General features: G+C 40.4%; 1 protein-coding gene and 1 long non-coding RNA gene across 3 annotated transcripts in view; one reads left to right on the forward strand and one right to left on the reverse strand.

The window, feature by feature from the left end:
* The window catches only part of LOC115941433 (uncharacterized), a 29,242-nt gene extending 17,441 nt beyond the window's left edge, over window positions 1-11,801 (forward strand). The window contains exon 5 of the long non-coding RNA XR_014145447.1: window positions 9,778-11,801. This is a non-coding gene — a long non-coding RNA (uncharacterized LOC115941433). The remainder of the gene's footprint in view (window positions 1-9,777) is intronic.
* IL2RA (interleukin 2 receptor subunit alpha) overlaps window positions 1-20,975 on the reverse strand; it is a 50,431-nt gene that overhangs the window by 16,388 nt on the left and 13,068 nt on the right. The gene's annotated exons all lie outside the window — the stretch shown is intronic.

Here is a 20,975-nt window from a genome sequence, read left to right on the forward strand (position 1 = left end):
ATGTAGATGGCGGGCGCATGGGTGGCTCAGTTGGTTAAGCAACTGCCTTCAGCTCAGGTCATGATCCTGGAGTCCCTGGATCGAGTCCCGCATCGGGCTCCCTGCTCAGCGGGGAGTCTGCTTCTCCCTCTGACCCTCCCCCCTCTCATGCTCTCTCTCTCTCAAATAAATAAAATCTTTAAAAAAAAAAAAAAGAAGATATGTAGATGGCAAATGAGCATATGACCAGATACTGCACATCATATGTTATCAGGGAAGTGCAAATAAAACAACAAGGAGATACCACTACACACCTTTAGAATGGCCAAAATCCAGAACACCAAATGCTGGCAAGGATGTGGAGCAACAGAGACCCACATGCCTTGCTGGTGGGAGTGCAAAATGGCACAGCCATTTTGGAAGAGGGTTTTTACAATTTCTTACAAAACTAAACACACTCTTACCGTGCAATCTAGCAACCATGCTTTTTGGTATGTACCCAAAGAGTTGAAAAGTTATGTGTACCTAAAAATCTGCACACAGATGTTTCTAGCAGCTTTATTCATAATTGCCAAAACTTGGAAGCTACATTCAGCTGTCCTTCAGTAGGTGAATGGATAAGTAAACTCTGGTCCATCCAGACAATAAAATAGTATTCAGTGCTAAAAAGAAGTGAGCTATCAAGCCAAGAAAAGACATGGAGGAAACTTAAATGCATATTCCTAAGTGAAAGAAGCCAATTTCAAATGCTACATACTGTGTTATTCCAACTGTATGACACTCTGGAAAAGACAAAACTATGGAGACGGTAAAAAGATCCTGGTTGCCAGGTGTTAGGGAGGAGGGAGAGGTGAATAGGCAGCATACAAAGGATTTTTGAGGCAGTGAATATACTCTGTAGGATACTATAATGGTGGATACATGTCATTATACATTTGCCCAAACCCGTAGAATATGCAACACCAAGAGTGAAGCCTAATGTAAACTGTGGACTCTGGGTGATAATGAAATGTCACCATAGGTTCATCAACTGAAACAATACACTACCTGGTGGGGGCTGTTGATAATATGATAATGTGGGAGGCTGCGCATGAACGAGGTCAGAAGTATATGAAGAATCTCTGTACCTTTTGTTTGGTTTTGTTGTAAACCTAACACTACTTTAAACCATAACGTCAATTAAAAAAAAAAAACCAAAACAACTTATAAGCAATGGCTATTCCCTGAGCTAGATAAAATAATTGAAGGGGGGAAAAATCAATGAGGACTTCTGCCTCTAGCCATGACAAAATTTTGGTACCAAAACTTACCCTCCTGCTGAAAACAACTTTAAAACCAGACAAAATGTGCAAAAAAAGTGTTTCCAGGTATTTAGTAACAGACAGTACAGCACTATATTATTTGAGAAGAGGGAACCATGAAGTGAACCCCACCATTGCCATGGATTCCTTCATGGCCACTTTCTTGCCAAGTGGCACCAAAGCAGAACCCAAGCAGAGCCATGGTCTCACTGCCTGAGGAGAGAAAAAAATCAGAGTTCTAGGCTGCTGGCATGGCTGGAATTTGGGTACTCCCCCAAACAGACCCACCCTTACAAAGACTAAAACCAAACCTGTTAGACAGGAGGATGCACCAGTAATTGAACTGCCTGTAAGAACAAAATTCAATACCTCTTAAAGGAAGACAACATATTCCAGAGCTTCTAAATGTATAATTCACAATATCCAGCAAGTTTTTAAAAATTCTGGACATGTGAAGAAATAGGAAAATGTGATCCATTTTTTTTTAAGATTTATTTATTTATTTATTTATTTGAGAGAGAGAATGAGATAGAGAGAGCATGAGAGGGGGGAGGGTCAGAGGGAGAAGCAGACTCCCTGCTGAGCAGGGAGCCCGATGCGGGACTCGATCCCGGGACTCCAGGATCATGACCTGAGCCGAAGGCAGTCGCTTAAGCAACTGAGCCACCCAGGCGCCCGGAAAATGTGATCCATTTAAAAAAAAAAAAAAAGGAGTCAGTTGAAACAGACCCTAAAATGACCCAGATTTTGGAATTAGCAGACAATTGATCGCCATTTATTTTGATAAAGAAAGTTTTATGGGAACAAACCCACACTCATTCATTTACATTTTGTCTGTGGCTGCTTTTATGCGGTAAAGGCAGAGTCGAGTGGTTGCAACAGAGACTAGGTGGCCCGTGAGCTGAAAATATTTACTCTCTGGCCCTTTAAGAAAAAAATTGTCAACTACCAATTTCAAGGAAACATGGCCATAATGAGTGAATCAATAGGATATCTCAGAAGATAAATGAAAAGTATAAGAAAGAACCAAATAAAAATTCTAGAACTGAAAATTATAATATCTGAAATAAGCTTCACCACACCTTGAAGACAGATCAATAGAAATTATCAAACTGATGAGCACAGAGAAAAAAATTTCAAGCAAAAATTTGAATAGACCTCCAGTAACCTGTGGGAAAATATCAGATAGCCTATCATATTTAATTGAAGTCCCAAAGCAGTAGGACATTAAGAATGGGGCAGAAAAGATATTTGAAGAAATAATAGCCAAAATGTCTGAAATTTGATGACAAACATTGACTTAGAGGTCCAAGATGCTTCAAGCAGTGAATTCCAAGCAGGATAAATATAAAGAAAACCACACCTAGATACATCATAGCCACACTGCTGAAAACTAAAGATAATGGGAATATCTTGAAAGTAGCCAGAGAAAAAGGACACACCACATACAGGGAACAATAGTGAATAATGGCTGACTTTTCAGCAGAAACAGTGGAAGTCAGAAAATAATGGTAGAACATATTCAAAGTTGTAAAAAGAAAAAAAGCCTGCCAACCTGGAATTCTCTCAAAAATGAAGATGAAATTAATATATTTTCAGATAAATGGAAGCTTAGAGAATGTATTACCAGCACACCTGTGTTATAAAAGATAATGCTGAAAGGAAATTCTGCAGGCTATGTGGATAATTATAACAGAAATAGGTCTACAGGAAAAGAATGGAGTGCTGGTAGATATTTAGGTAAGTAGAAAGATCATCTTTTAATTTCTTTGAAAGAGAACTATTTAAAATAAAAATAATAGTGCATGGTGAGTTTTATTGCATATGTCAATGTAAAATGTGTAACAACTACAGTATAACAGTTGAGGTAAGTGGAATATTTCTTTCATAAAGCTCTTATATGTGGAATGATACGATCCTAAGTCTAAGGAGATCGTGATAAGTTAAGGATGCATACTGGAAAGCTTAGGGAAGTTGCCAAATAACAATACAAAGAATGTAGCTAAAATGGCAATAGAAGACATAAAATAGAGTATTAAAATACTTTTTTGGTTAGCCAAAATTAAGAGAGAAAAAGAAGAATAGAGGAATACAAAACCAAATGGGACACCTGAGAAACAGGGTAGCAGAAGGACAGACTTAAAGCCAACCATGTCAGTAATTGTATGAAACATACACCAAACACATAAATTTAAAGATAGGAAGTTTCAGACTGGATAAAACAGCAGGCCCCAACCCTGTACTGTCTACAAGAGAGCATACTTCAAATACAAAGACACTGATAGATTGAAAATAAAATATATATAAAGATACATTATGCAGAGGTATGCATAAGAAAGCTGGTGTGGCTACATTAATATCAGAAAGTAGATTTCAAAATAAATGTTATTCACAGATGGCTTGATTGCTTACATAAAATTACTAAGAAATCTGAAAAATAACTACTACAACTTGGTAAATTTAGCTGTCTTAATATACAAAAATCACTTGTATTTATTTCTATATACTGGAAGCAACCAATTAGAACATTAAAAAATTTAAAAACAATCATTTATGATAGCATCAAAAAATAAAATACTCATGAATAAATTTACTAAAAACTTGCAAGGCTTCTGAACTGAAAACTCTGAAACATTGCCAACATAAATTAACTACATAAATGGAGAAATGTACAATGTTTATGGATTGGAAGATTCATTCTTTGAAAAAAGACATCAGTTCACCTTAAGTTGATCAACAAATTCAATGCAATTACAATTTAAAAAAATACAATACACTTTTTGGTAGAAATTTGACAAGTTGATTCTAAAACCTCTTTGGAAACACAATAGACTAAGGCTATCTTAATAAGATTGTACAATTTTGGAGAATTCATATCATCTGATACCAAGACTTCCTATAAAGCTGCAGTAACCAAGACAGTTTAAACTGGTAGAAGGATAGACAAATAGAGTAATGGAACAGAATAGAAAGGCCAGAAATAGACTCACACATGTATGTTCAGTTAATTGTTTTATAAATATGCCATGGCAGTTCAATGAGGGCAGGAAAATCTTCTCAACAAATGCTCTGGAACAAATGGATAAATTTATGGGGAAAAAGAACCTTACTTCACATACAAAAATTAATTTTATTATATATCCGAACATAAAAAAATTCATACCCTAGATTTATCCATGAAAGGTATACACATAAGAGTTAAAATTATTAAGCTTCTAAGGGCCAGTGAAGGCAAATAGCTTTGCAAACTAGGGATAGGCCAAGATTTCCTAGAGAGGACCCAAAACGTACCAACTGTAAAAGATAAGTAAATCAAAAACTTCTGGTCATCCCAAGACATTAAGAATATGAAAAAATAAGTGATAGACTGGAAGCATATGTTTGCAACACGCACCTCTGACAAAAAGGCTTGTGTCCACATTATCTAAAGAACTACAAATCAATCCTAAAAAGCAAACAACCCAATAAACAGATGGGCCAAGACTTGAACAAGTCACTCCTCCAAAGAAGACAGATGATTATCCGTAAGTGCTTGAAAGGATGCTCCACATCCGTAGACATCAAAAAAAGCAAATTGGAAACCACCACGGAATATTCCATCAGAACAGGTAATATAGGTAAGACTAACAACAACAAAAGCAGGAGAGAAGGTAGAAGTACCAGAACTCTCTTACATGACCAGTGGGAGTGTAAAATGATAGCATTCCTCAGAAAGCTGAGAGTTGTTTTTGTTTTTTTAGGGAAGTTAACTATTTATCTCCCCATCCTAGGATCCAACCATTCCACTCCAAGGTATTTATCTAAGAGGAGTGAAAGCATATGTTCACAAGAAGACTTATACAAAATATTTATAGTGGCTTTAAATACTCTCAAAAATATTGTGTTGAACAAAAGAAGACATACACAAAATCATACATACTGTTTGATTCCATTTGTAGGAAGTTCGAGAAAAGATAGAACCAGTATACAGAAAGAAATCAGAGGTTACTTGTGGTTCATGGGACTGGCTGGAAGAAGACAGGTGATGGAAATGTTGATTATATGAGTGTACATATTTGAAAACTCATCAAGTTGTACACTTGAGAGCTGCACTTCACTATAATTTTGCTTCAGGAAAATCAGTAAGAAGTATACTTAGCAACTCTTGTAATTATTCATTAGCGCAAATAATCAAGGATTGACCTCAGATGCATTTGGATTCTGGTAACTTATTCACAAACCAAGAACATTTCTAAACACCTAAATCTTTTTTAAGGCAAATTGCCTTTGAGGCAACTTTGTGTCCTTAAAAACTGTTGAATTACACGACGATATGCTTTTCTAAATAAGACCATGGAAATTCCCAGAGTCATTACAAATTAGCTTGAATATCTCAGGATATTCATCATGTGGGGACAAGGGGAATTCCAGAAGTTCTTTCTCCCACAGATTTCATTTTCATAAAAGCATCTTTCCTGGAATTTAGAAACACTGAAACCTCTGATCTATATAAGAACAGGTGAAGAGCTTGGCTATAATCCTTTTCCCTGGAATGCCTTGCCAAGGGTGTTCCAGATAGCATCTGAAGAAATAGGAGGTACAAGAGTATGGGAAAGGTAGCCCTGAAACATTCCTTTTTCTTAATCTAACAAGAGTAAGTCTGGAATATTTTTAGCCCTCCTAGGTATCATAAAAAACAAAACAAAACAACAACAACACAACCAAAAAACAAAAACAAAACAACAAAACCCCAGCAGTACAACATCTGGGGGCAAAAAAAAAAAAAAAAGAATCAAAACCACTGTCTATTCCGAAGTCTTGCACAGGAGTAATGAAGAATTCCGCATATGTGACTCAGCAAGATGTCTTTAAATACTTTTCCCCTGTATTATCACTTACAAAACTTCTTCCCACACAGCATGGCAGCCACATCCATTCACTAGGTTTACTCACTAAAAATTCTGAATATTCTTCCTTGAAATTCAGCCAACAGGGGCTTTTCTCTTTCCAGATCCATTTCTTGCTTCTACCAGTGGCTCTGACTTTTTAAAAGAAATTGTTCTATGCTCTCAGTTCTACTCATTCTCCTGGCTCACACCACAAGTGGGCCTAGAAGCTCAGGAAACAAACACAAATTTTCTTTTCTTTTCTTTTCTTTTCTTCTTTTCCTTCTCCTCTCCTCTCCTTTTCTTTCTTTTTGTTTTTTTTCCAGAATTTTCTTTAGAAGGTGGGTAGGGGAAGTTTCCTCTCTGTAATTTTTCAGTATTGGTCTAATTCTGGATTTAGATATCATTTTCTCTTCTGAGAGTAAAGTGTCTGTTTTCTATGGAGTGGAGGAAACTTTCAGATTACTAACTTGGCATTGGATGGTATCGGCAAATGCTTGGAGCTTGAAAAATGGGGCTCCGAGGACAGGAGTCCTACCTACCGTAGGCTCAGGCTCATAATATTCCTGTGGCCTTGCCTTTTAGCTCTTGTACCTTTTATGTGGGCAGAGGGGAAAAGAGACAGACAATGCCTATTATTAATCCTGAAAATCCCAAGGGCTTTGTCGTGTACTGAGAGGGAGTTAAATTAAGCTTTTCTGACATTGACAGTGTTTCACATCTTGTTTTGGAGTTTTGCTCTGAATGGTAATTTGAAAGACACAGGCAGGTTCCCGTGTGTTTCCCCTCTTTCTCACACTTCACCTTCATTCATCACTGCTCCTGCAACAGAGTCATGGGGCATCTTCCCTTGGGATATTTGCAGGTTTGTTGCCTCCGGGAATTTCCTGCTCAACTCAAGTGCAACCCCCCTTGGGTGCTTTTGGCTTCTTCAGCTGACATTAGCGACAGTAACTAGAGCCACCTTCCTCTGGACTGTATCACCAAACAGGTCTGGGGAGAAGGGTGAGTGAGGATGAGGAACCCTAGGACACTCTTCTCTTTTCACGGTTGTTTTGTTTGGTTTTTGTTTTCCCTCCAGTGGATTGAGAGGCTCAACGTCCCCATCTCACCGTGCCCCTGCTAGGCGGGGAAAGATTAGGTATTTGTAGTTCTCGTGTCGTGGAGGACAGGAATGACAACCAAGGATGCACAGCAACAGATTTAGAAGTTCAAACCAGCTTTTCTGTCTCTCAGGCATCTGTTCTCTCAAGTATTAGGCCATCCCATCAACTATGCACCACTGTTCCCAGGAGGGCACCTACGCAGCCTCTCTGCTTGGGTTTCAAATAAAAGCTGAGAAACTTGGTGAAATGAGGTACTTTCTTCCTGTAAGGGGCCCTGTCACACAGTGAGAAGGATAGGAGCGAGAGATGCAGACCAGGGGATCCTAATTGGATTTGGAATCCTGACACCCCCTTTATTTCACTTCTCCACATGCCCTCAGCTCTATTCCCCCAATATAAAGCTACTCCTTTATCTTTTACCCTTTTGTTTTTGAAAGGGGAATAGTACTAAAATGAGTTTTCTGCTGATATTTTTGTGTCCCTCAAGCGAACCAGAAATACTAACACCGTAGGTCATTTGATCTGAGAGAGTGACGTCTAAGGTGGATTCTCTGCAAACAGTGGGACTATGCTTATGTTGTCCATGGGCGTGGTTCTCAAATGTTACTGTGCATACAAGTCGCCTGGGGGTCTTATTAAAATGTACATTTGGATTCGGTAGGGCAAGCTTGAAGGCTAACGTGATTTCTGACAAACTCCCAGATGCTGTGGGTTCTGCACAGTACCAGTGGCTGCCACATCTCCCCTCTCCATCTGCCCCTTTCCAAAGGACCTACCTGTCCCCTGGTGGACAGGGAGCAGGACTCAGGTGCTGGTGATCCTGTTTACAATGCACTTTGTTTCCATGTGCCTTACTCAGTATCTAAGAGGATGCAGTGAAAACTTACTTGGCTGGAGGAAAGGTGGGTGGGTGAAAAACGGTTGTGGGCTAGGTGATTTGTTTTTCTTCTCTGATGTTGTTCAAAATGAAAGAGAACTCTTCTGGCCCTTGTGGCCAATGTGAGCAACATGAAAGACAAGGAAAATAAAGGGGATTCAAAAGGATGTGGACAGAGTCTGAGATAAGATTCTTTTCTCAGTGGGCGAATCAAGGTCAAGTGATGTTTACCCACAGCCCAGCCAGCACTGAGTAGAAGGCTTCAACTTTGTGCCTTCCTTTTCTCCACCAGAACAATTAACTAAGCACAGAAACTTCTAGATGATGATTTACTAAGCTTACATAAAGGACATAGGAGTACATCAAGAGCTTGGTGTACCTGATAAAGAAATAATCTGGTTCTTGACCTAAAGCCATTCATTTCCTCTGTCAGACCTAAGAAAAATCCCAAAAATTGTACCTAATGTCAAAGATAGTCTCCAACTTCCTTGGCAAACCCATCCAGCAGTTTGGGCCTTATAGAAAGCAAGTGTTTTGGTACAAAATAAAATACCATAGGACATGTTGAATATTCCTCTTAATAGGATCCTAGGATCTGAGAGCTGAGAGAGACCCTAAAGATTATTTAGGTCCATCCACACATTTTGTAGGTAAGGAAACTGAGGCTGTGTGTCATGCCTCAAGTTTTGGCAAGCCTGACAATAGAGCAGGACCCCTGATTCCTAGGTCGGTGCTTTCCCATCACGTAGAATCATAATCTTCAGGAACGACGGTGCTTTCCACCCAGTGGTGGAAGGTTCTTTCTTGCTGAGAGGTAGAGCTACGTCTAAACTATCTGGGTCACTGGGAAGTGTTTGCGAAATGTTGTGGTTTAATTCAGATCATTATCTTTGAAGAAGTCAGAGAGCTCAGATCCTGCATTTTGGGCAATATATATATATATATATATATATAAGTAACTATGATATCTGAGCCCTGCCTGTGTGCTGCTTCTTTGTATAGATTACCTTTAAAGCTCACAACAACCCTGAAAGGTAGATATTGTCATCCCACTTTACACATAGGAGGAGATTGAGGTTCAGAGGGCTTAAGTAAATTGTCCAAACCACACAGCTCAAGGTGGTGGGACAGGAATCACAAGAAAGCCTAATATTGCAGCCCTCATTTATGCCTTTTAAAAAAAAAAAGATCTCACTTTTACTTTCAGAAAACGCTATCAAATAACAAACTTAAATGTGTCAGGAAGAAACAAGAATGAAGAGGACAGAAGTGTAGAAAAAAGGTTTTCATTGACATGAGGTCACCACAAACACTCAGAGGACAATGCAGTTGGTTTCTCTGCAGGAGCAGGACTCAAAATATTGAAGAAGCAGGCTTACAGGGTCAGGAACCAATGGGAAGAGACGCCATGAGATCCTGGAGGGTCCTGGAGTCCCTGCATGCCAGGGACTAACCCTTTACAGGCATAACTCGAAGATATTACAGGTTCAGTTCCAGACCACTGCAATAAAAATATCACAGTAAAGCAAGTCCAGTGAAATTTTTGGTTTCCAAAAAAATTGTTTACACTATACTGTAGTCTACTAAGTATGCAATGGCATTACGTCTTTAAAAAACAATGTTTTTTACAACCCCTATGTTTATTGCAGCATTATCTACAATAGCCATGATACGGAAGCAGCCCAAGTGTCCATCGGCTGATGACATGGATGAAGAAAAGGGGGTGTATATACACAATGGAACATTAGTCAGCCATAAAAAAGAATGAAATCTTGCCATTTGCAACAACATGGATGGAGCTAGAGAGTATAATGCTAAGTGAAGTAAGTCGGTCAGAGAAAGACAAATACCATATGATTTCACTCATATGTGGACTAAGAAACAAAACAAACAAGCAAAGGGGAAAAGAGAGGGAGAGACAACCCAAGAGACAGACTCTTAACTCTAGCGACCAAACTGATGGTCACCAGAGGGGAAGGAGTAGGGGGATGGGGACACAGGTGATGAGGATGAAGGAGAGCACTTGTGATGAGCAGCGGGTGATGTATGGAAGTGTTGAATCACTACATTGTACACCTGGAACTAGTATTTTACTGTATGTGAACTAACTGGAATTTAAATAAAAACATAAAAAAAATAAAAAACAATGTACATACCTTAATTAAAAATACTTTATGGCTGAAACAATGTTAACCATCATCTGAGCTTTCAGCAAGTTGTAATCATCACAAATCACCATAACAAACATAATGACTAAGTTTGGAATATTGTGAGAATTACCAAAACATGGCACAGAGACACGAAGCGATCAGATGCTGTTGGAAAAATGACACCCACAGTGTTGCTCAACTCAGGGTTGCCACAAACCTTCAATTTGTAAAAACAGTATCTGTGAGGTGGAATACAGTGAAGCGTGATGAAACCTGGAGTATTGTCGTTGCTGATGTATGGGTGGGGCAGGGGTAATGAGTTCGGAGGGGTCATTTGAGAGGTCTGACCAATGAGCCTAGAAGTATTTCAGTTTTTAAACAACCAACATGCACCCCAATGTTTATAGCAGCAATGTCCGCAAGAGCCAAACTGTGGAAAGAGCCAAGATGTCCATCGACAGATGAATGGAAAAAGAAGATGTGGTCCATATATGCAATGGGATATTACTCAGCCATCAAAAAGAACGAAATCTTGCCATTTGCAACAACGTGAATGGAACTAGAGGGTATTATGCTAAGCAAAATAAGCCAGTCAGAGAAAGACAAATACCATATGATTTCACTCATATGTGGAATTTAAGAAACAAAACAGACGAACATAGGGGAAGGGAGGGAAAAATAAAACAAGATGAAATCAGAGTTGGAGACAAACCATAAGAGACTTAACTCTAGGAAACAAACTGAGGGTTGCTGGAGGGGAGGTGGTGGGGGAAGGGTAATTGGGTGATGGGCATTAAGGAGGTGATGTAATGAGCACTGGGTGTTGTATGCAACTGATGAATCACTAAATTCTACCCCTGAAACTAATAATATACTAATGTTAACTAAATTGAATTTAAATAAATAATTAAAAAATAAACAACCCATATGACTAGGGCAGTGATTCTCCAGTCTTTTTATATCAGGACCCCTTTCACTCTTAAAAATTATTGAGGACCGGGGCGCCTGGGTGGCTCAGTTGGTTAAGCGACTGCCTTCGGCTCAGGTCATGATCCTGGAGTCCCAGGATCGAGTCCCGCCTCGGGCTCCCTGCTTGGCAGGGAGTCTGCTTCTCCCTCTGACCCTCCCCCCTCTCATGTGCTTGCTCTCTCTCATTCTCTCTCTCTCAAATAAATAAAATAAAATCTTAAAAAAAAAAATTATTGAGGACCTAGAAGCTTTTGTTTTTGTGGGCTGTATCAATCATTATTTACCATATTAGAAATTAAAATGGAAAGTTTAAAAGTGCCTATTTATTAATTCATTTTAAAATAACAATAACAAGCCATCACACTAACAAACAATTTTTATAAAAAATGACTACATTTTCCAAAACAACAGCAACAGAAAGCAGTGAGAAGAGTGGTATTGTTTTACATTTTTGCAACCTTTTAAACTGTCTGGCTTAATAGAAGGTGGATTCTCACGTTTGTTTCTGCATTCAAGCTACTGCAATATGTTGTTTTGATTGAAGTATATAAAGAAAATCCTAGCCTCTTACTGTTATAAAACGGAAAAGTATTTTATTTTATTTATTTATTTTAGATTTTATTTATTTATTTGACAGAGAGAGAGAGAGAGACACAGCGAGAGAGGGAACACCAGCAGGGGGAGTGGGAGAGGGAGAAGCAGGCTTCCCGCTGAGCAGGGAGCCCGATGCGGGGCCGATGCAGGGCCCGATCCCAGGACCCTGGGATCATGACCTGAGCCGAAGGCAGACGCTTAACGATTGAGCCACCCAGTCGCCCCTGGAAAAGTATTTTAATAGCCTTTTCAGATAACGATGGATATTCTTTGTTACTAACTCAACAGGGGGTAGTTTCTTCATTGTTAGCTGCAGATCAGTGAGCTATTAGACTAAAATCCATGGGTCTGTCTTAAACTTTGAACTTTGTGCCCATACCTGATTTTGTAGTACCATGCATCAGTCATTTGGGAAAAAATGGTTCACTGAGTTACATAGATCTTCTAAATATCAACACATTCATTATTCAATAACAAAAATTTAGATTTGTTAATATCACCTCTCTGATCTCATTAGAAAAATCTTTAAGTATTAGAAAGTGGTCAAGGTCACAGTGATGATACAAATTCTAATTTTGCTCAAATTTGATCATTTTATCCAAATTTATCATGTGTCATTATCAAACCTCAAAAGTTATCACAATAAATACTATGAATTGTTTTCCTGGAAGTGACAGGCTTATTTATTCAATTTCAAGAAATGTCTGCAGACTATCTACTTTGAGAACCTCTGTACTAGGTTATTATGTACTGAATATTAGTTACATTTCTCAGCTTCTAGAATATCACATCCTTCTGCATTTGCTGGAAATGGCACAGGATTAGAATGTGTTCCAAGATTCAGGTATGGCAGGTTATTTTTTTTAATCTCTTATGTTTTATTATGTGTTTGGTTCAGCTGACTTGTCTATAATATATGTGGATTATATATAAATACAACTCTGGCTCTTTTAAAGAGATCTGTGCTCCCAGACATGGTAGCAGAGTAGCATGGAATTCTGGCTCCCTCATGCAAACCCAACCCGGAGGGTCACAGAAGAAAAAGGGCTGTTAAGAGATCTGAGGAACTGACACAAACACGATGGAGAGTGGCTGGATCTTTCTTTTTGTTTGTTTGTGTATTAGGAGGTGTGAGGCAGCCAAGATTGGGGGGGTAGGAAGCCACCTTTGGGGGTCAGAGATTTTAATTGTCCTTTTCTTTCCCATATGCTTCCTTCTCTATCACCTCTGTAAGTCAGAAAATCAGCAGCCAGCTACCTCTAGCAGTGGGGAGTGGGCTTACCCCAGGGCAACGTTAAGCAAGGCTGAGTGGAAAGAGGGCAGCGATAGCCACAGGGGACTGGCTGGTCCCTGGGCAGTCTCTCTTCCTGCTCTTTGCCTTTGAGGCTAGGTGATTACCATGGAGAAAGACAGCTCTTGGAGAAGAGCAGTGCACTTGTCTTCAGAGAGGTTGCCTGAAGGTGAGGGTAGTGGTGTGGCCAATAGGGGAGAGGGAGGCAATGGACCTCTCTGGCCTGAAGGTTTGCCCCCTTCAAGTCCCAAACTCACCAGCTGGCCATGTCTGGGGCCCAGCCTTTGCCTCTTCTCCTAGGACATTTGGGTTGATATCCCCAGGAACAGTGATCTCAAAGGGGAAAATAACAAAACAAATGAGGAATGCCACCATTAAGAAAGAAAGAACAACAAACTGAGAAGCCTATACTTGCCAAAGCAGAATCAATAGGGCAGAAAAAAAATTTTTTTTAATATCCTAAAAGGGATGAGGGAGAATTTGGAAAACATGAGGCAAGAATAAGAACATCTAGAGATTGGTTAAAATAACTGAAAATAAAGGACCTAACAGATGGCTTGAATATAAATATAGCAGAAACATGAATTAGATATTTGGCAGACCCAGATAGAGAAACTTAAAAAGTTGACAATTTTATTAGTTTTTGTTTTGTGTATTTTGAAGCCATGTTATTGGTGTGTTGAACTTTTTTACTACTAACCAACCTTTGGATTTCTATTAAATTTTTTAAACTGCGGAGTTTGGTCCATTTACATTGATTATAACTACTAATGCATTCGGATTGATGCTACCAGCTTACTCTGTTCTAATGTTGTACTTCAAAAAGAAAGGTAATGAGTCTCTAGCACTAGGTGTTATATGAAAACAATGAATCATGGATCACCACATCAAAAACTAATGATGTATTGTATGGTGACTAATATAACATAATAAATTAAATTAAAAAAATAAATAAAGGTAATGAGCCCAGAGGGAACATATAAGTTGCAAGAAGAGATGGTGAGTAAGGTAAAGGTAAACTTGTGAGTGAATCTAAACCAATATTGACTGCATAAAATAAACAAAATGTCTATTTTATAGGGCTAAAAGACATCAAGATGGAATTAAAATCTTGGAAGTCAGGAAGCTGAGTGGAGTTAAAGCATTCAAAGGTTACTTATTATTTGGGAGGAAGGTTATGTTATTGATTAAATTTGGACTTTGTAATATCTCGGTTCATGTCAAAATTTTGAAAATGATATCTAAAATGATAGAGTCAAGTGAATACCTTACAGAGTAGTAAAGAAAAAACAATGGAATTGAATAAAAACTCCTGTAAGTCAAAAGAAGGGAGGAAAAATGCATAGAAAGAGAAGATCAGAACAAAGAAAATAAGATAGTGGGAATAAATCCAAATGTATCAGCAATGAGAACCAATGTAAATGGACTAACACAGTGGGAATAAAACCAAATGTATCAGCAATGAGAACCAATGTAAATGGACTAACAATGCAATTAAAGAAAAAGAAATTTTTAAAAATAAACTTATATGATGTTTGTTGATAAGAGACATGCTTCAAGCATAAGAGCTCTGAAAGTTTGGAACTGAAAGAATGTACAATCACAACCCAAAAGAAAGGACAATCACAATCCAAAAGAATTACATTAATTAATATCAGACTTTGAGGCAAAAGTGTTAGTAGAAATCCAGAACCTTGGTAAAAAAGTTCAATCGAACAGGAAAATATAATACTTCACTTGGATGCACCCAAAAACATGGCTTCAAAATATACAAAGCAAGCATCAAAAAACAAAAATTCTTTACTCATATGTAACATAGCTTTAAAGTATATAAGGCAAATATTGACAGAACATGAATGAATTTACTAGTCCACCATCATGAGAGATTTATTAAAGCCTTCCTTTGTGATTGGCAGATCAAGCAGACAAAGGAGAATGGCCGGTGCAGTCGACAGAAATGAGTGTCAGTAGGGTAAGAAATGTGACCATCTTATAGAAGAGAGATTTTTGTCCTCATTTTAAAATGTCAGGTATTGAGCACGATGACTTTGAGTTGAGAGCTCGCTGTCCTATTTGGGTCTACCCCTTAAGTGTCGAGGGAAAGCAAGTCAGCTCTGGGTGTCAGAGACCTGAGTCTTCTTCCCATTCCACTGACTGCTCACTCTGTCCCCCTCTCACCTCAGATGCTCTGTCTGGAAGAGGGAGTGGGAAGAATTCCTCCCAGATCCCTGGTCAAATTTCACAGTGCTTTAAGCTCATCTGCCTCCAGTGGGAGACTAGAAGGAGGACATTGGAACCAGAGGCTATCTGTGATAGTTGGGTGAAGTTTATGAGAATTTGGGGATCCTTGGGTTGGGCTTTACTAGCTGGAAAATTATAATGTTATCTTTTGGCACACAAATTTTTTTTTTAAGTTTACCCAAGATTTTCATAACATCCCTTTGAAAGGAATGGCATCTCACTCATAGATAGGGAAACACAGGTTAAGAGTGAATAGTGTGTGCGGAGTCAAATAGAAATCAGAAGATTCGGTGCTACTTCTACATTCCTACTACTGCCCAACCTCAGCCACACTGAGAGTTTGTCCACATGAAGTATTAGCTTGATCGCCCCTTCTCACTTACTCTTTATTTGTCCCCTCATTTCTGAACTTCCTCAACTTTCTTTCTGTATCTCACCATTTCCCCATCATGTCCCCTTTAAGTCATCATAGGCTCTTCCTTCTGTCTTTCCACGTAAACCACATTCCTGGTCTTGCTAAGGCCGACATGGTGTGCCTCGGATCACTTCCTCTCTGCTGCCTCTGGAGCGGTGCCCCATCAGCTGCCCCTCTCTGGCATCCGCAGTCTCACCACCACCTCCTCAGCCTGGAAGCATCCCAGGTACTTACAGCCGCCCCAGCAGTCAATCTTCATTTCCTTCCCTTGGGATTCAGTATCTCATGGGAGTCCTGCACCTCATGGTTCCTACATCCTCCCTTCCCGCTCACTCCATAACTGTTCAGTGTGCCTTTGGCTTGCACTGGAATGATGTTTTTTTCAGTGACGCTTGTTCGCCTCAAAGTTTGGTTCCTTTAACTCTGGTTCCTCTAGCATCTGGTTCCTTTAGCTCTTACTCCTTGAAACTTCATTCACGGTATCGTAAAACATCATGACCCCCTTATTCTGTGTCTCCTTGGCTTTCTTTCCCTGAATGCTCACTTTACACTCGTTTTATACATCCTCTGACCCGAGTTTTTCCTATTATGGATATCTTAGTGTGTATATTTGTCACCACTAATAACCAATATGGATACTTTATTATTAACTAAAGTTTATACTTTACTCAGATACCCTCAGTTTTCCCCTACTGTTCTTATCCTATTCCAGGGTCCTATCCAGGATTCCAAATTTAACTGAGTTGTCAGGTCCCTTCAAGCTCCTCTTGGCTATGAGGATTACATGACAGTTTCCCAGTTTCCTTGTTTTCGATGACTTTGACAGCTTTGAGGAATACTGGTTGGGTATTTTGGAGGATGCCCCACTGTTGGAATTTGTCTGATGTTCTTTGCATGTTCAGACTGGGATTAGGAAGGCGATAGCTTTCATAAGAGTCTTAAAGGAACCCATGACCCAAAAAGTGTTCAGAAGGGTTCAATGGAGGAGTTTCCCAATGATTTGACCTTGGCTCTTGCCATTCTATTCTCAGGAGGCTCATTGCTTCAAGTCTTACCTCTGTGCTGAGGGCTTCCACATGATAAAAGAAGACTTAATGCTTACTGAATTTCTTACCAAGTTCAAAAAGCTGTTCTAATCTCCTTACATATATTAACTAATTCAATTCTACGGTGAAATAAATGTTATAATTATTCCTGCCATTTTACAAATGAGACACAGAAAGGTTTGATAAACTGCCTGCAGTCACCCAGCGAGGTCACACAGCTAGAGGACCCAGGAGCTAGGAGTCTCAGCTAGGCTTCAGAGCCTATGTTCTTAACAATGATGCCCTGCTGCCTCTTCCAGATTCCTATCTCCAGCCCTGAGCTCGGGGGGAGACGTAACGCTGTGCTCTTTTACCTTTCCACCTCCAGTGCTTCAACTCTATTCAAAACTTTGTTTCTAGGTAAAGATACTATTTCTTCTTCTGCTTAACATTGCCACTGAGGTTTTAGCCAATGCAATCAGATAAAAGAATGTAGAGGCATAAAAATTGGAAATAAAGGAAATACAAACTATCTCTACTTGTAGATTATATGATAGTGTATCTGGTAAACCCAGAAGAGTTCATGATGAGAGTAATAAAATGATGAAATTATTTTAAAAGATAGCAATCCATAGAGATACCAAAAGAGTGTGGGGTGGGGCTGGGGAGGGGAGAAAGCTCTCTTTTACAGGAAAATGCCAGCTAAGAAACGCAGAAAGATGGATCTCAAGGGAATTATGTTGAGTGAAAAAAAATCCAAATTCAAAAGTTACATTTTGTATAATTCCATCCCATAGCATTCTTAAAATGACAAAAATACAGAGATGGAAATGGTATGGTGCCAGGGACTAGGAAGGAAGGAAGCAGATGGTTGTGGCTACAAAGGGTAGCTAAGGAGAGATGCTTGTGATAGGAACTGTTGTGTATCTTAACTGCGGTGGTGGTCACATCTAATAAAGTTGCACAGAACTAAATACACACAGACACTATTCATATCAAATTGGTGAAATCTGAATAAGATTGATGGATTGTATCAATGTCAATTTCCTGATTGTGATATTGTGCTATGGTTATGGGGGAAAGTGCACGAAGGCCGTATTGGATCTCCCTATATTATTGTTCACAACCGCATGTGAAGCTACAGTTATCTCAGAATTAAAAGTTAAAAGCAAACGCACAGTCCTCTCTTCCTCTTCTTGTCCTTATTTCTCTTCATGAGCCTTATATTCCCATCATCTTTGTCACCTAAGCTTGACACTTCAGCATCCTCTTTAAATTCCACCCCCTCTTTGCCCTCCTATCGAATCACTTCCCAAGAGTTACGATTTCTGCCTCTGCCATCCCTCCTGTACACACCTCCTCTCATGCCCACGACCTTCACACTCTGCTCACCTGCCATAGCAGCAGCCTCTTACTATTCCTCTCCACCTCCCATCTCTCCACCCCTCCAACATGTCTTTAAAATGTTGCCAAGTCAAGCATCCTAAATTACAGAACCAATTGCACTAGGAGCATAGTAAATGGCCTGGAGGTGAGCTCTAGGATGTTCTCCGCCCCTGTGATTAACCTGTGGTTGTGACAGTAAGCCTTTAACCCTGTGCGCCCCCCACCCCCATTCCCAGCCCTGTGACTTCGAACGTTGTTCCTGCCACATTCCAAACCTCAGGAGGATCCAGAAAGTGGGTTTGTTGAACATGGATTGAGTTTTGTTGGGAGGTACTGACAATAGTTCATTGCTCTAGTTTGGAGATGGAGTCTGCTGATCAATCAGCAGGTGGCGATTCCTCAGGGTCATTAACTGACCGTGACCATGGGAGCTTCTTAGTCACTCCAAATCATTGCTTTTTGCCATGCTCATTGGTCTTCTGGGCCTCCGAACATGGTGGCCCCTGCCGGGGAATTGTTCCCTGTCTGGGAGCCCGGTAAGGAGGAAGGCTGCTATTGACTATACCATGTTTGAAGGGCAAATAGGGTTCACCCGGCAGGTTCAGCAGATGAGGTACCCCTGGCAGAGGGACTCTTGTGTTCAGGGGGCTACGAGTCGAACGTTTTGCTGCCGTGTGAATTGCAAGGGTATGAATAACAGAAATGCGTCGGTGGAAATAATGTGAGTGAAGGCTCTTGAACTCTGTAAAATGCCCACAAATCCTCATTGTTGCTCTTACTACCCCTCGAGCAGTGTTGTTTTCACTGCTCAAAAACAATATACTCTTTCAGGACCAAATGATAAAACGTGTAAGGTTACTTTGTGAACGGGAAAAAAAATATTTAAAATGTTAATTACTTAAACCTTGATCGTGTCAGAATGAGGAAATGGAGTTTCTTTGAATTCATCTTCTAAGAACTGTTTATGATAATTCTCTGTGACTTTCCTTCTTCTCACCTATGTTCACATGTATAGCTTATAAGGGATTTCAAATCTGTTAAAACACGGTCCATTTCCTGTTCACCACCAACCGATCACCACGGTCTGGTTTAAATACTTCCAGTCATTTCGGGTTGTTGTTGGCTGCCCACATCAACTTTACTTATTTAAATTATTTCATCACTGTGGGCAGCAGGAGGCACTAAATAAATGCGTGGGTGTATTGGTATTGGCAGTATTGTCCATTCATTCATTCATTCATTCATTCATTCATTCAAACATCCATCTTCCCTGGGCAGGCATAAATGCAGCAGGGAACGTGGCAGGAACAACGCTCAGCGTCACAGGGCTGGGAACTTGGGGGGCACAGGGTTAAAAGAAGTGAGTGAGTGAGTGCCATCAAAGAAAATGTGTGTGGTCCCTGGGGGAACAAAGGGGGAGGCCGTGTGCTCTGAGGGAGAACATCTCAGTGCAGATGGGCACATCCTACAGTCAGAAGCACCGACCATCTGTGACTCACTGTGTTATCAGACCCACTGTTTCTGAGGTCTGGCTGCACCTGGCGAGCCACATGGTCAGTTCCCACAACCCAAGAATGAGTGACTTACAGGGTGAGACCCTTTGGAGGACAGCTTGTGCCTTCCTGAACACTTGTTACCAAGGGGGAGAAAAAAAAAAGAAGCGGGGGTGGGGTGGGAATCCAGTTACTTTCTGTTTACCTTGGAAGGGAGGAAGGAGGCAGGGAACCAGAAATAGTCTTCCCAGCAGCTGTCTCTGATCAACAGGGACATGTTTGGGGATCTCAAACGCCTCTGCAAATGAAATGGGCAGGAGGTGGTTCTCTTTGGCTCCGGGAGCCTTCTCAGCTGGCAACAAGCTTCTGTTCATGAAAGAGTTAACCACACGCTTACCACAGAATGTCAACCTGATGAAAATTAAAGCCTTATGAGATAAGAAAAACAATACACTCTTGTTCTTTGAAATCTAAAAGCAGTTTTTCTTCAAACCTTTGAAACCTATTTCTTGGGATGGAATGATATTTTTAGTAGAAATATGGTACGTCGGTGAATCCCACCCAGAGTCTGCCGCAGGGACTCTTCTGCGAAATAGAATCAAGATTTTCAACTGGAAAGCAACAGAGTTTCCACTGAGATTTCAAAGAAGACCAGACAGGTTAAGTATGATGCTGGTAGAAACTTAAGACCAGAAGGGAAACATAGAAAGAAGGAATGAGGAAAAAGTCTCGGGACACGAGGGAGGCGAGGGAGCCTTCAGGAACGACATGCTTTTCCGGAGAACCACAGCCCAGCCTGGGTGTCAGGCGAGGGCAAGCCGGGCTGACGCGGGTCCTAATTGTGTCAGGCACAGTGAATCCATATGCTCAGAAGCCCGGATGGCCCTGGATCCAAGGCGGCCAGCAGCCACCCCTGTGTCCCGGCGGTCCCTCTTGTCCTCCTCACTTGGAGGGCACTCTGCCTTCCTGCTCTCCAGAATCACTCCAGTTTTAAACAAGACATTGTGTATACTGTTTGGACTGGGTATTTGCACCCCTCCCCAAATTCATATGTTGAGAAACCCTCCTGCCCAATGTGAGGGTGCAAGGACGTGACGAGGTCATGAGGGTGAGGCCCTCTTGGATGGGATGAGTGCCCTCACGAGGGCACTCTCGGAAGAGCTGGCTTCCTCTCTGCTTTCCACCATGTGAGGACACAGTGAGAAGGTCGTCTGCTGGCCCGGGCGAGTCCTCACCCGAATCCCACCATGCTGGCCCCTGATCTGTGGACCAATAGATGCCAG

Source organism: Leptonychotes weddellii, chromosome 5 (genome assembly GCF_054177405.1).
Source record: "Leptonychotes weddellii isolate Sample4059 chromosome 5, ASM5417740v2, whole genome shotgun sequence".
Classification (NCBI taxonomy): Eukaryota; Metazoa; Chordata; class Mammalia; order Carnivora; family Phocidae; genus Leptonychotes; species Leptonychotes weddellii.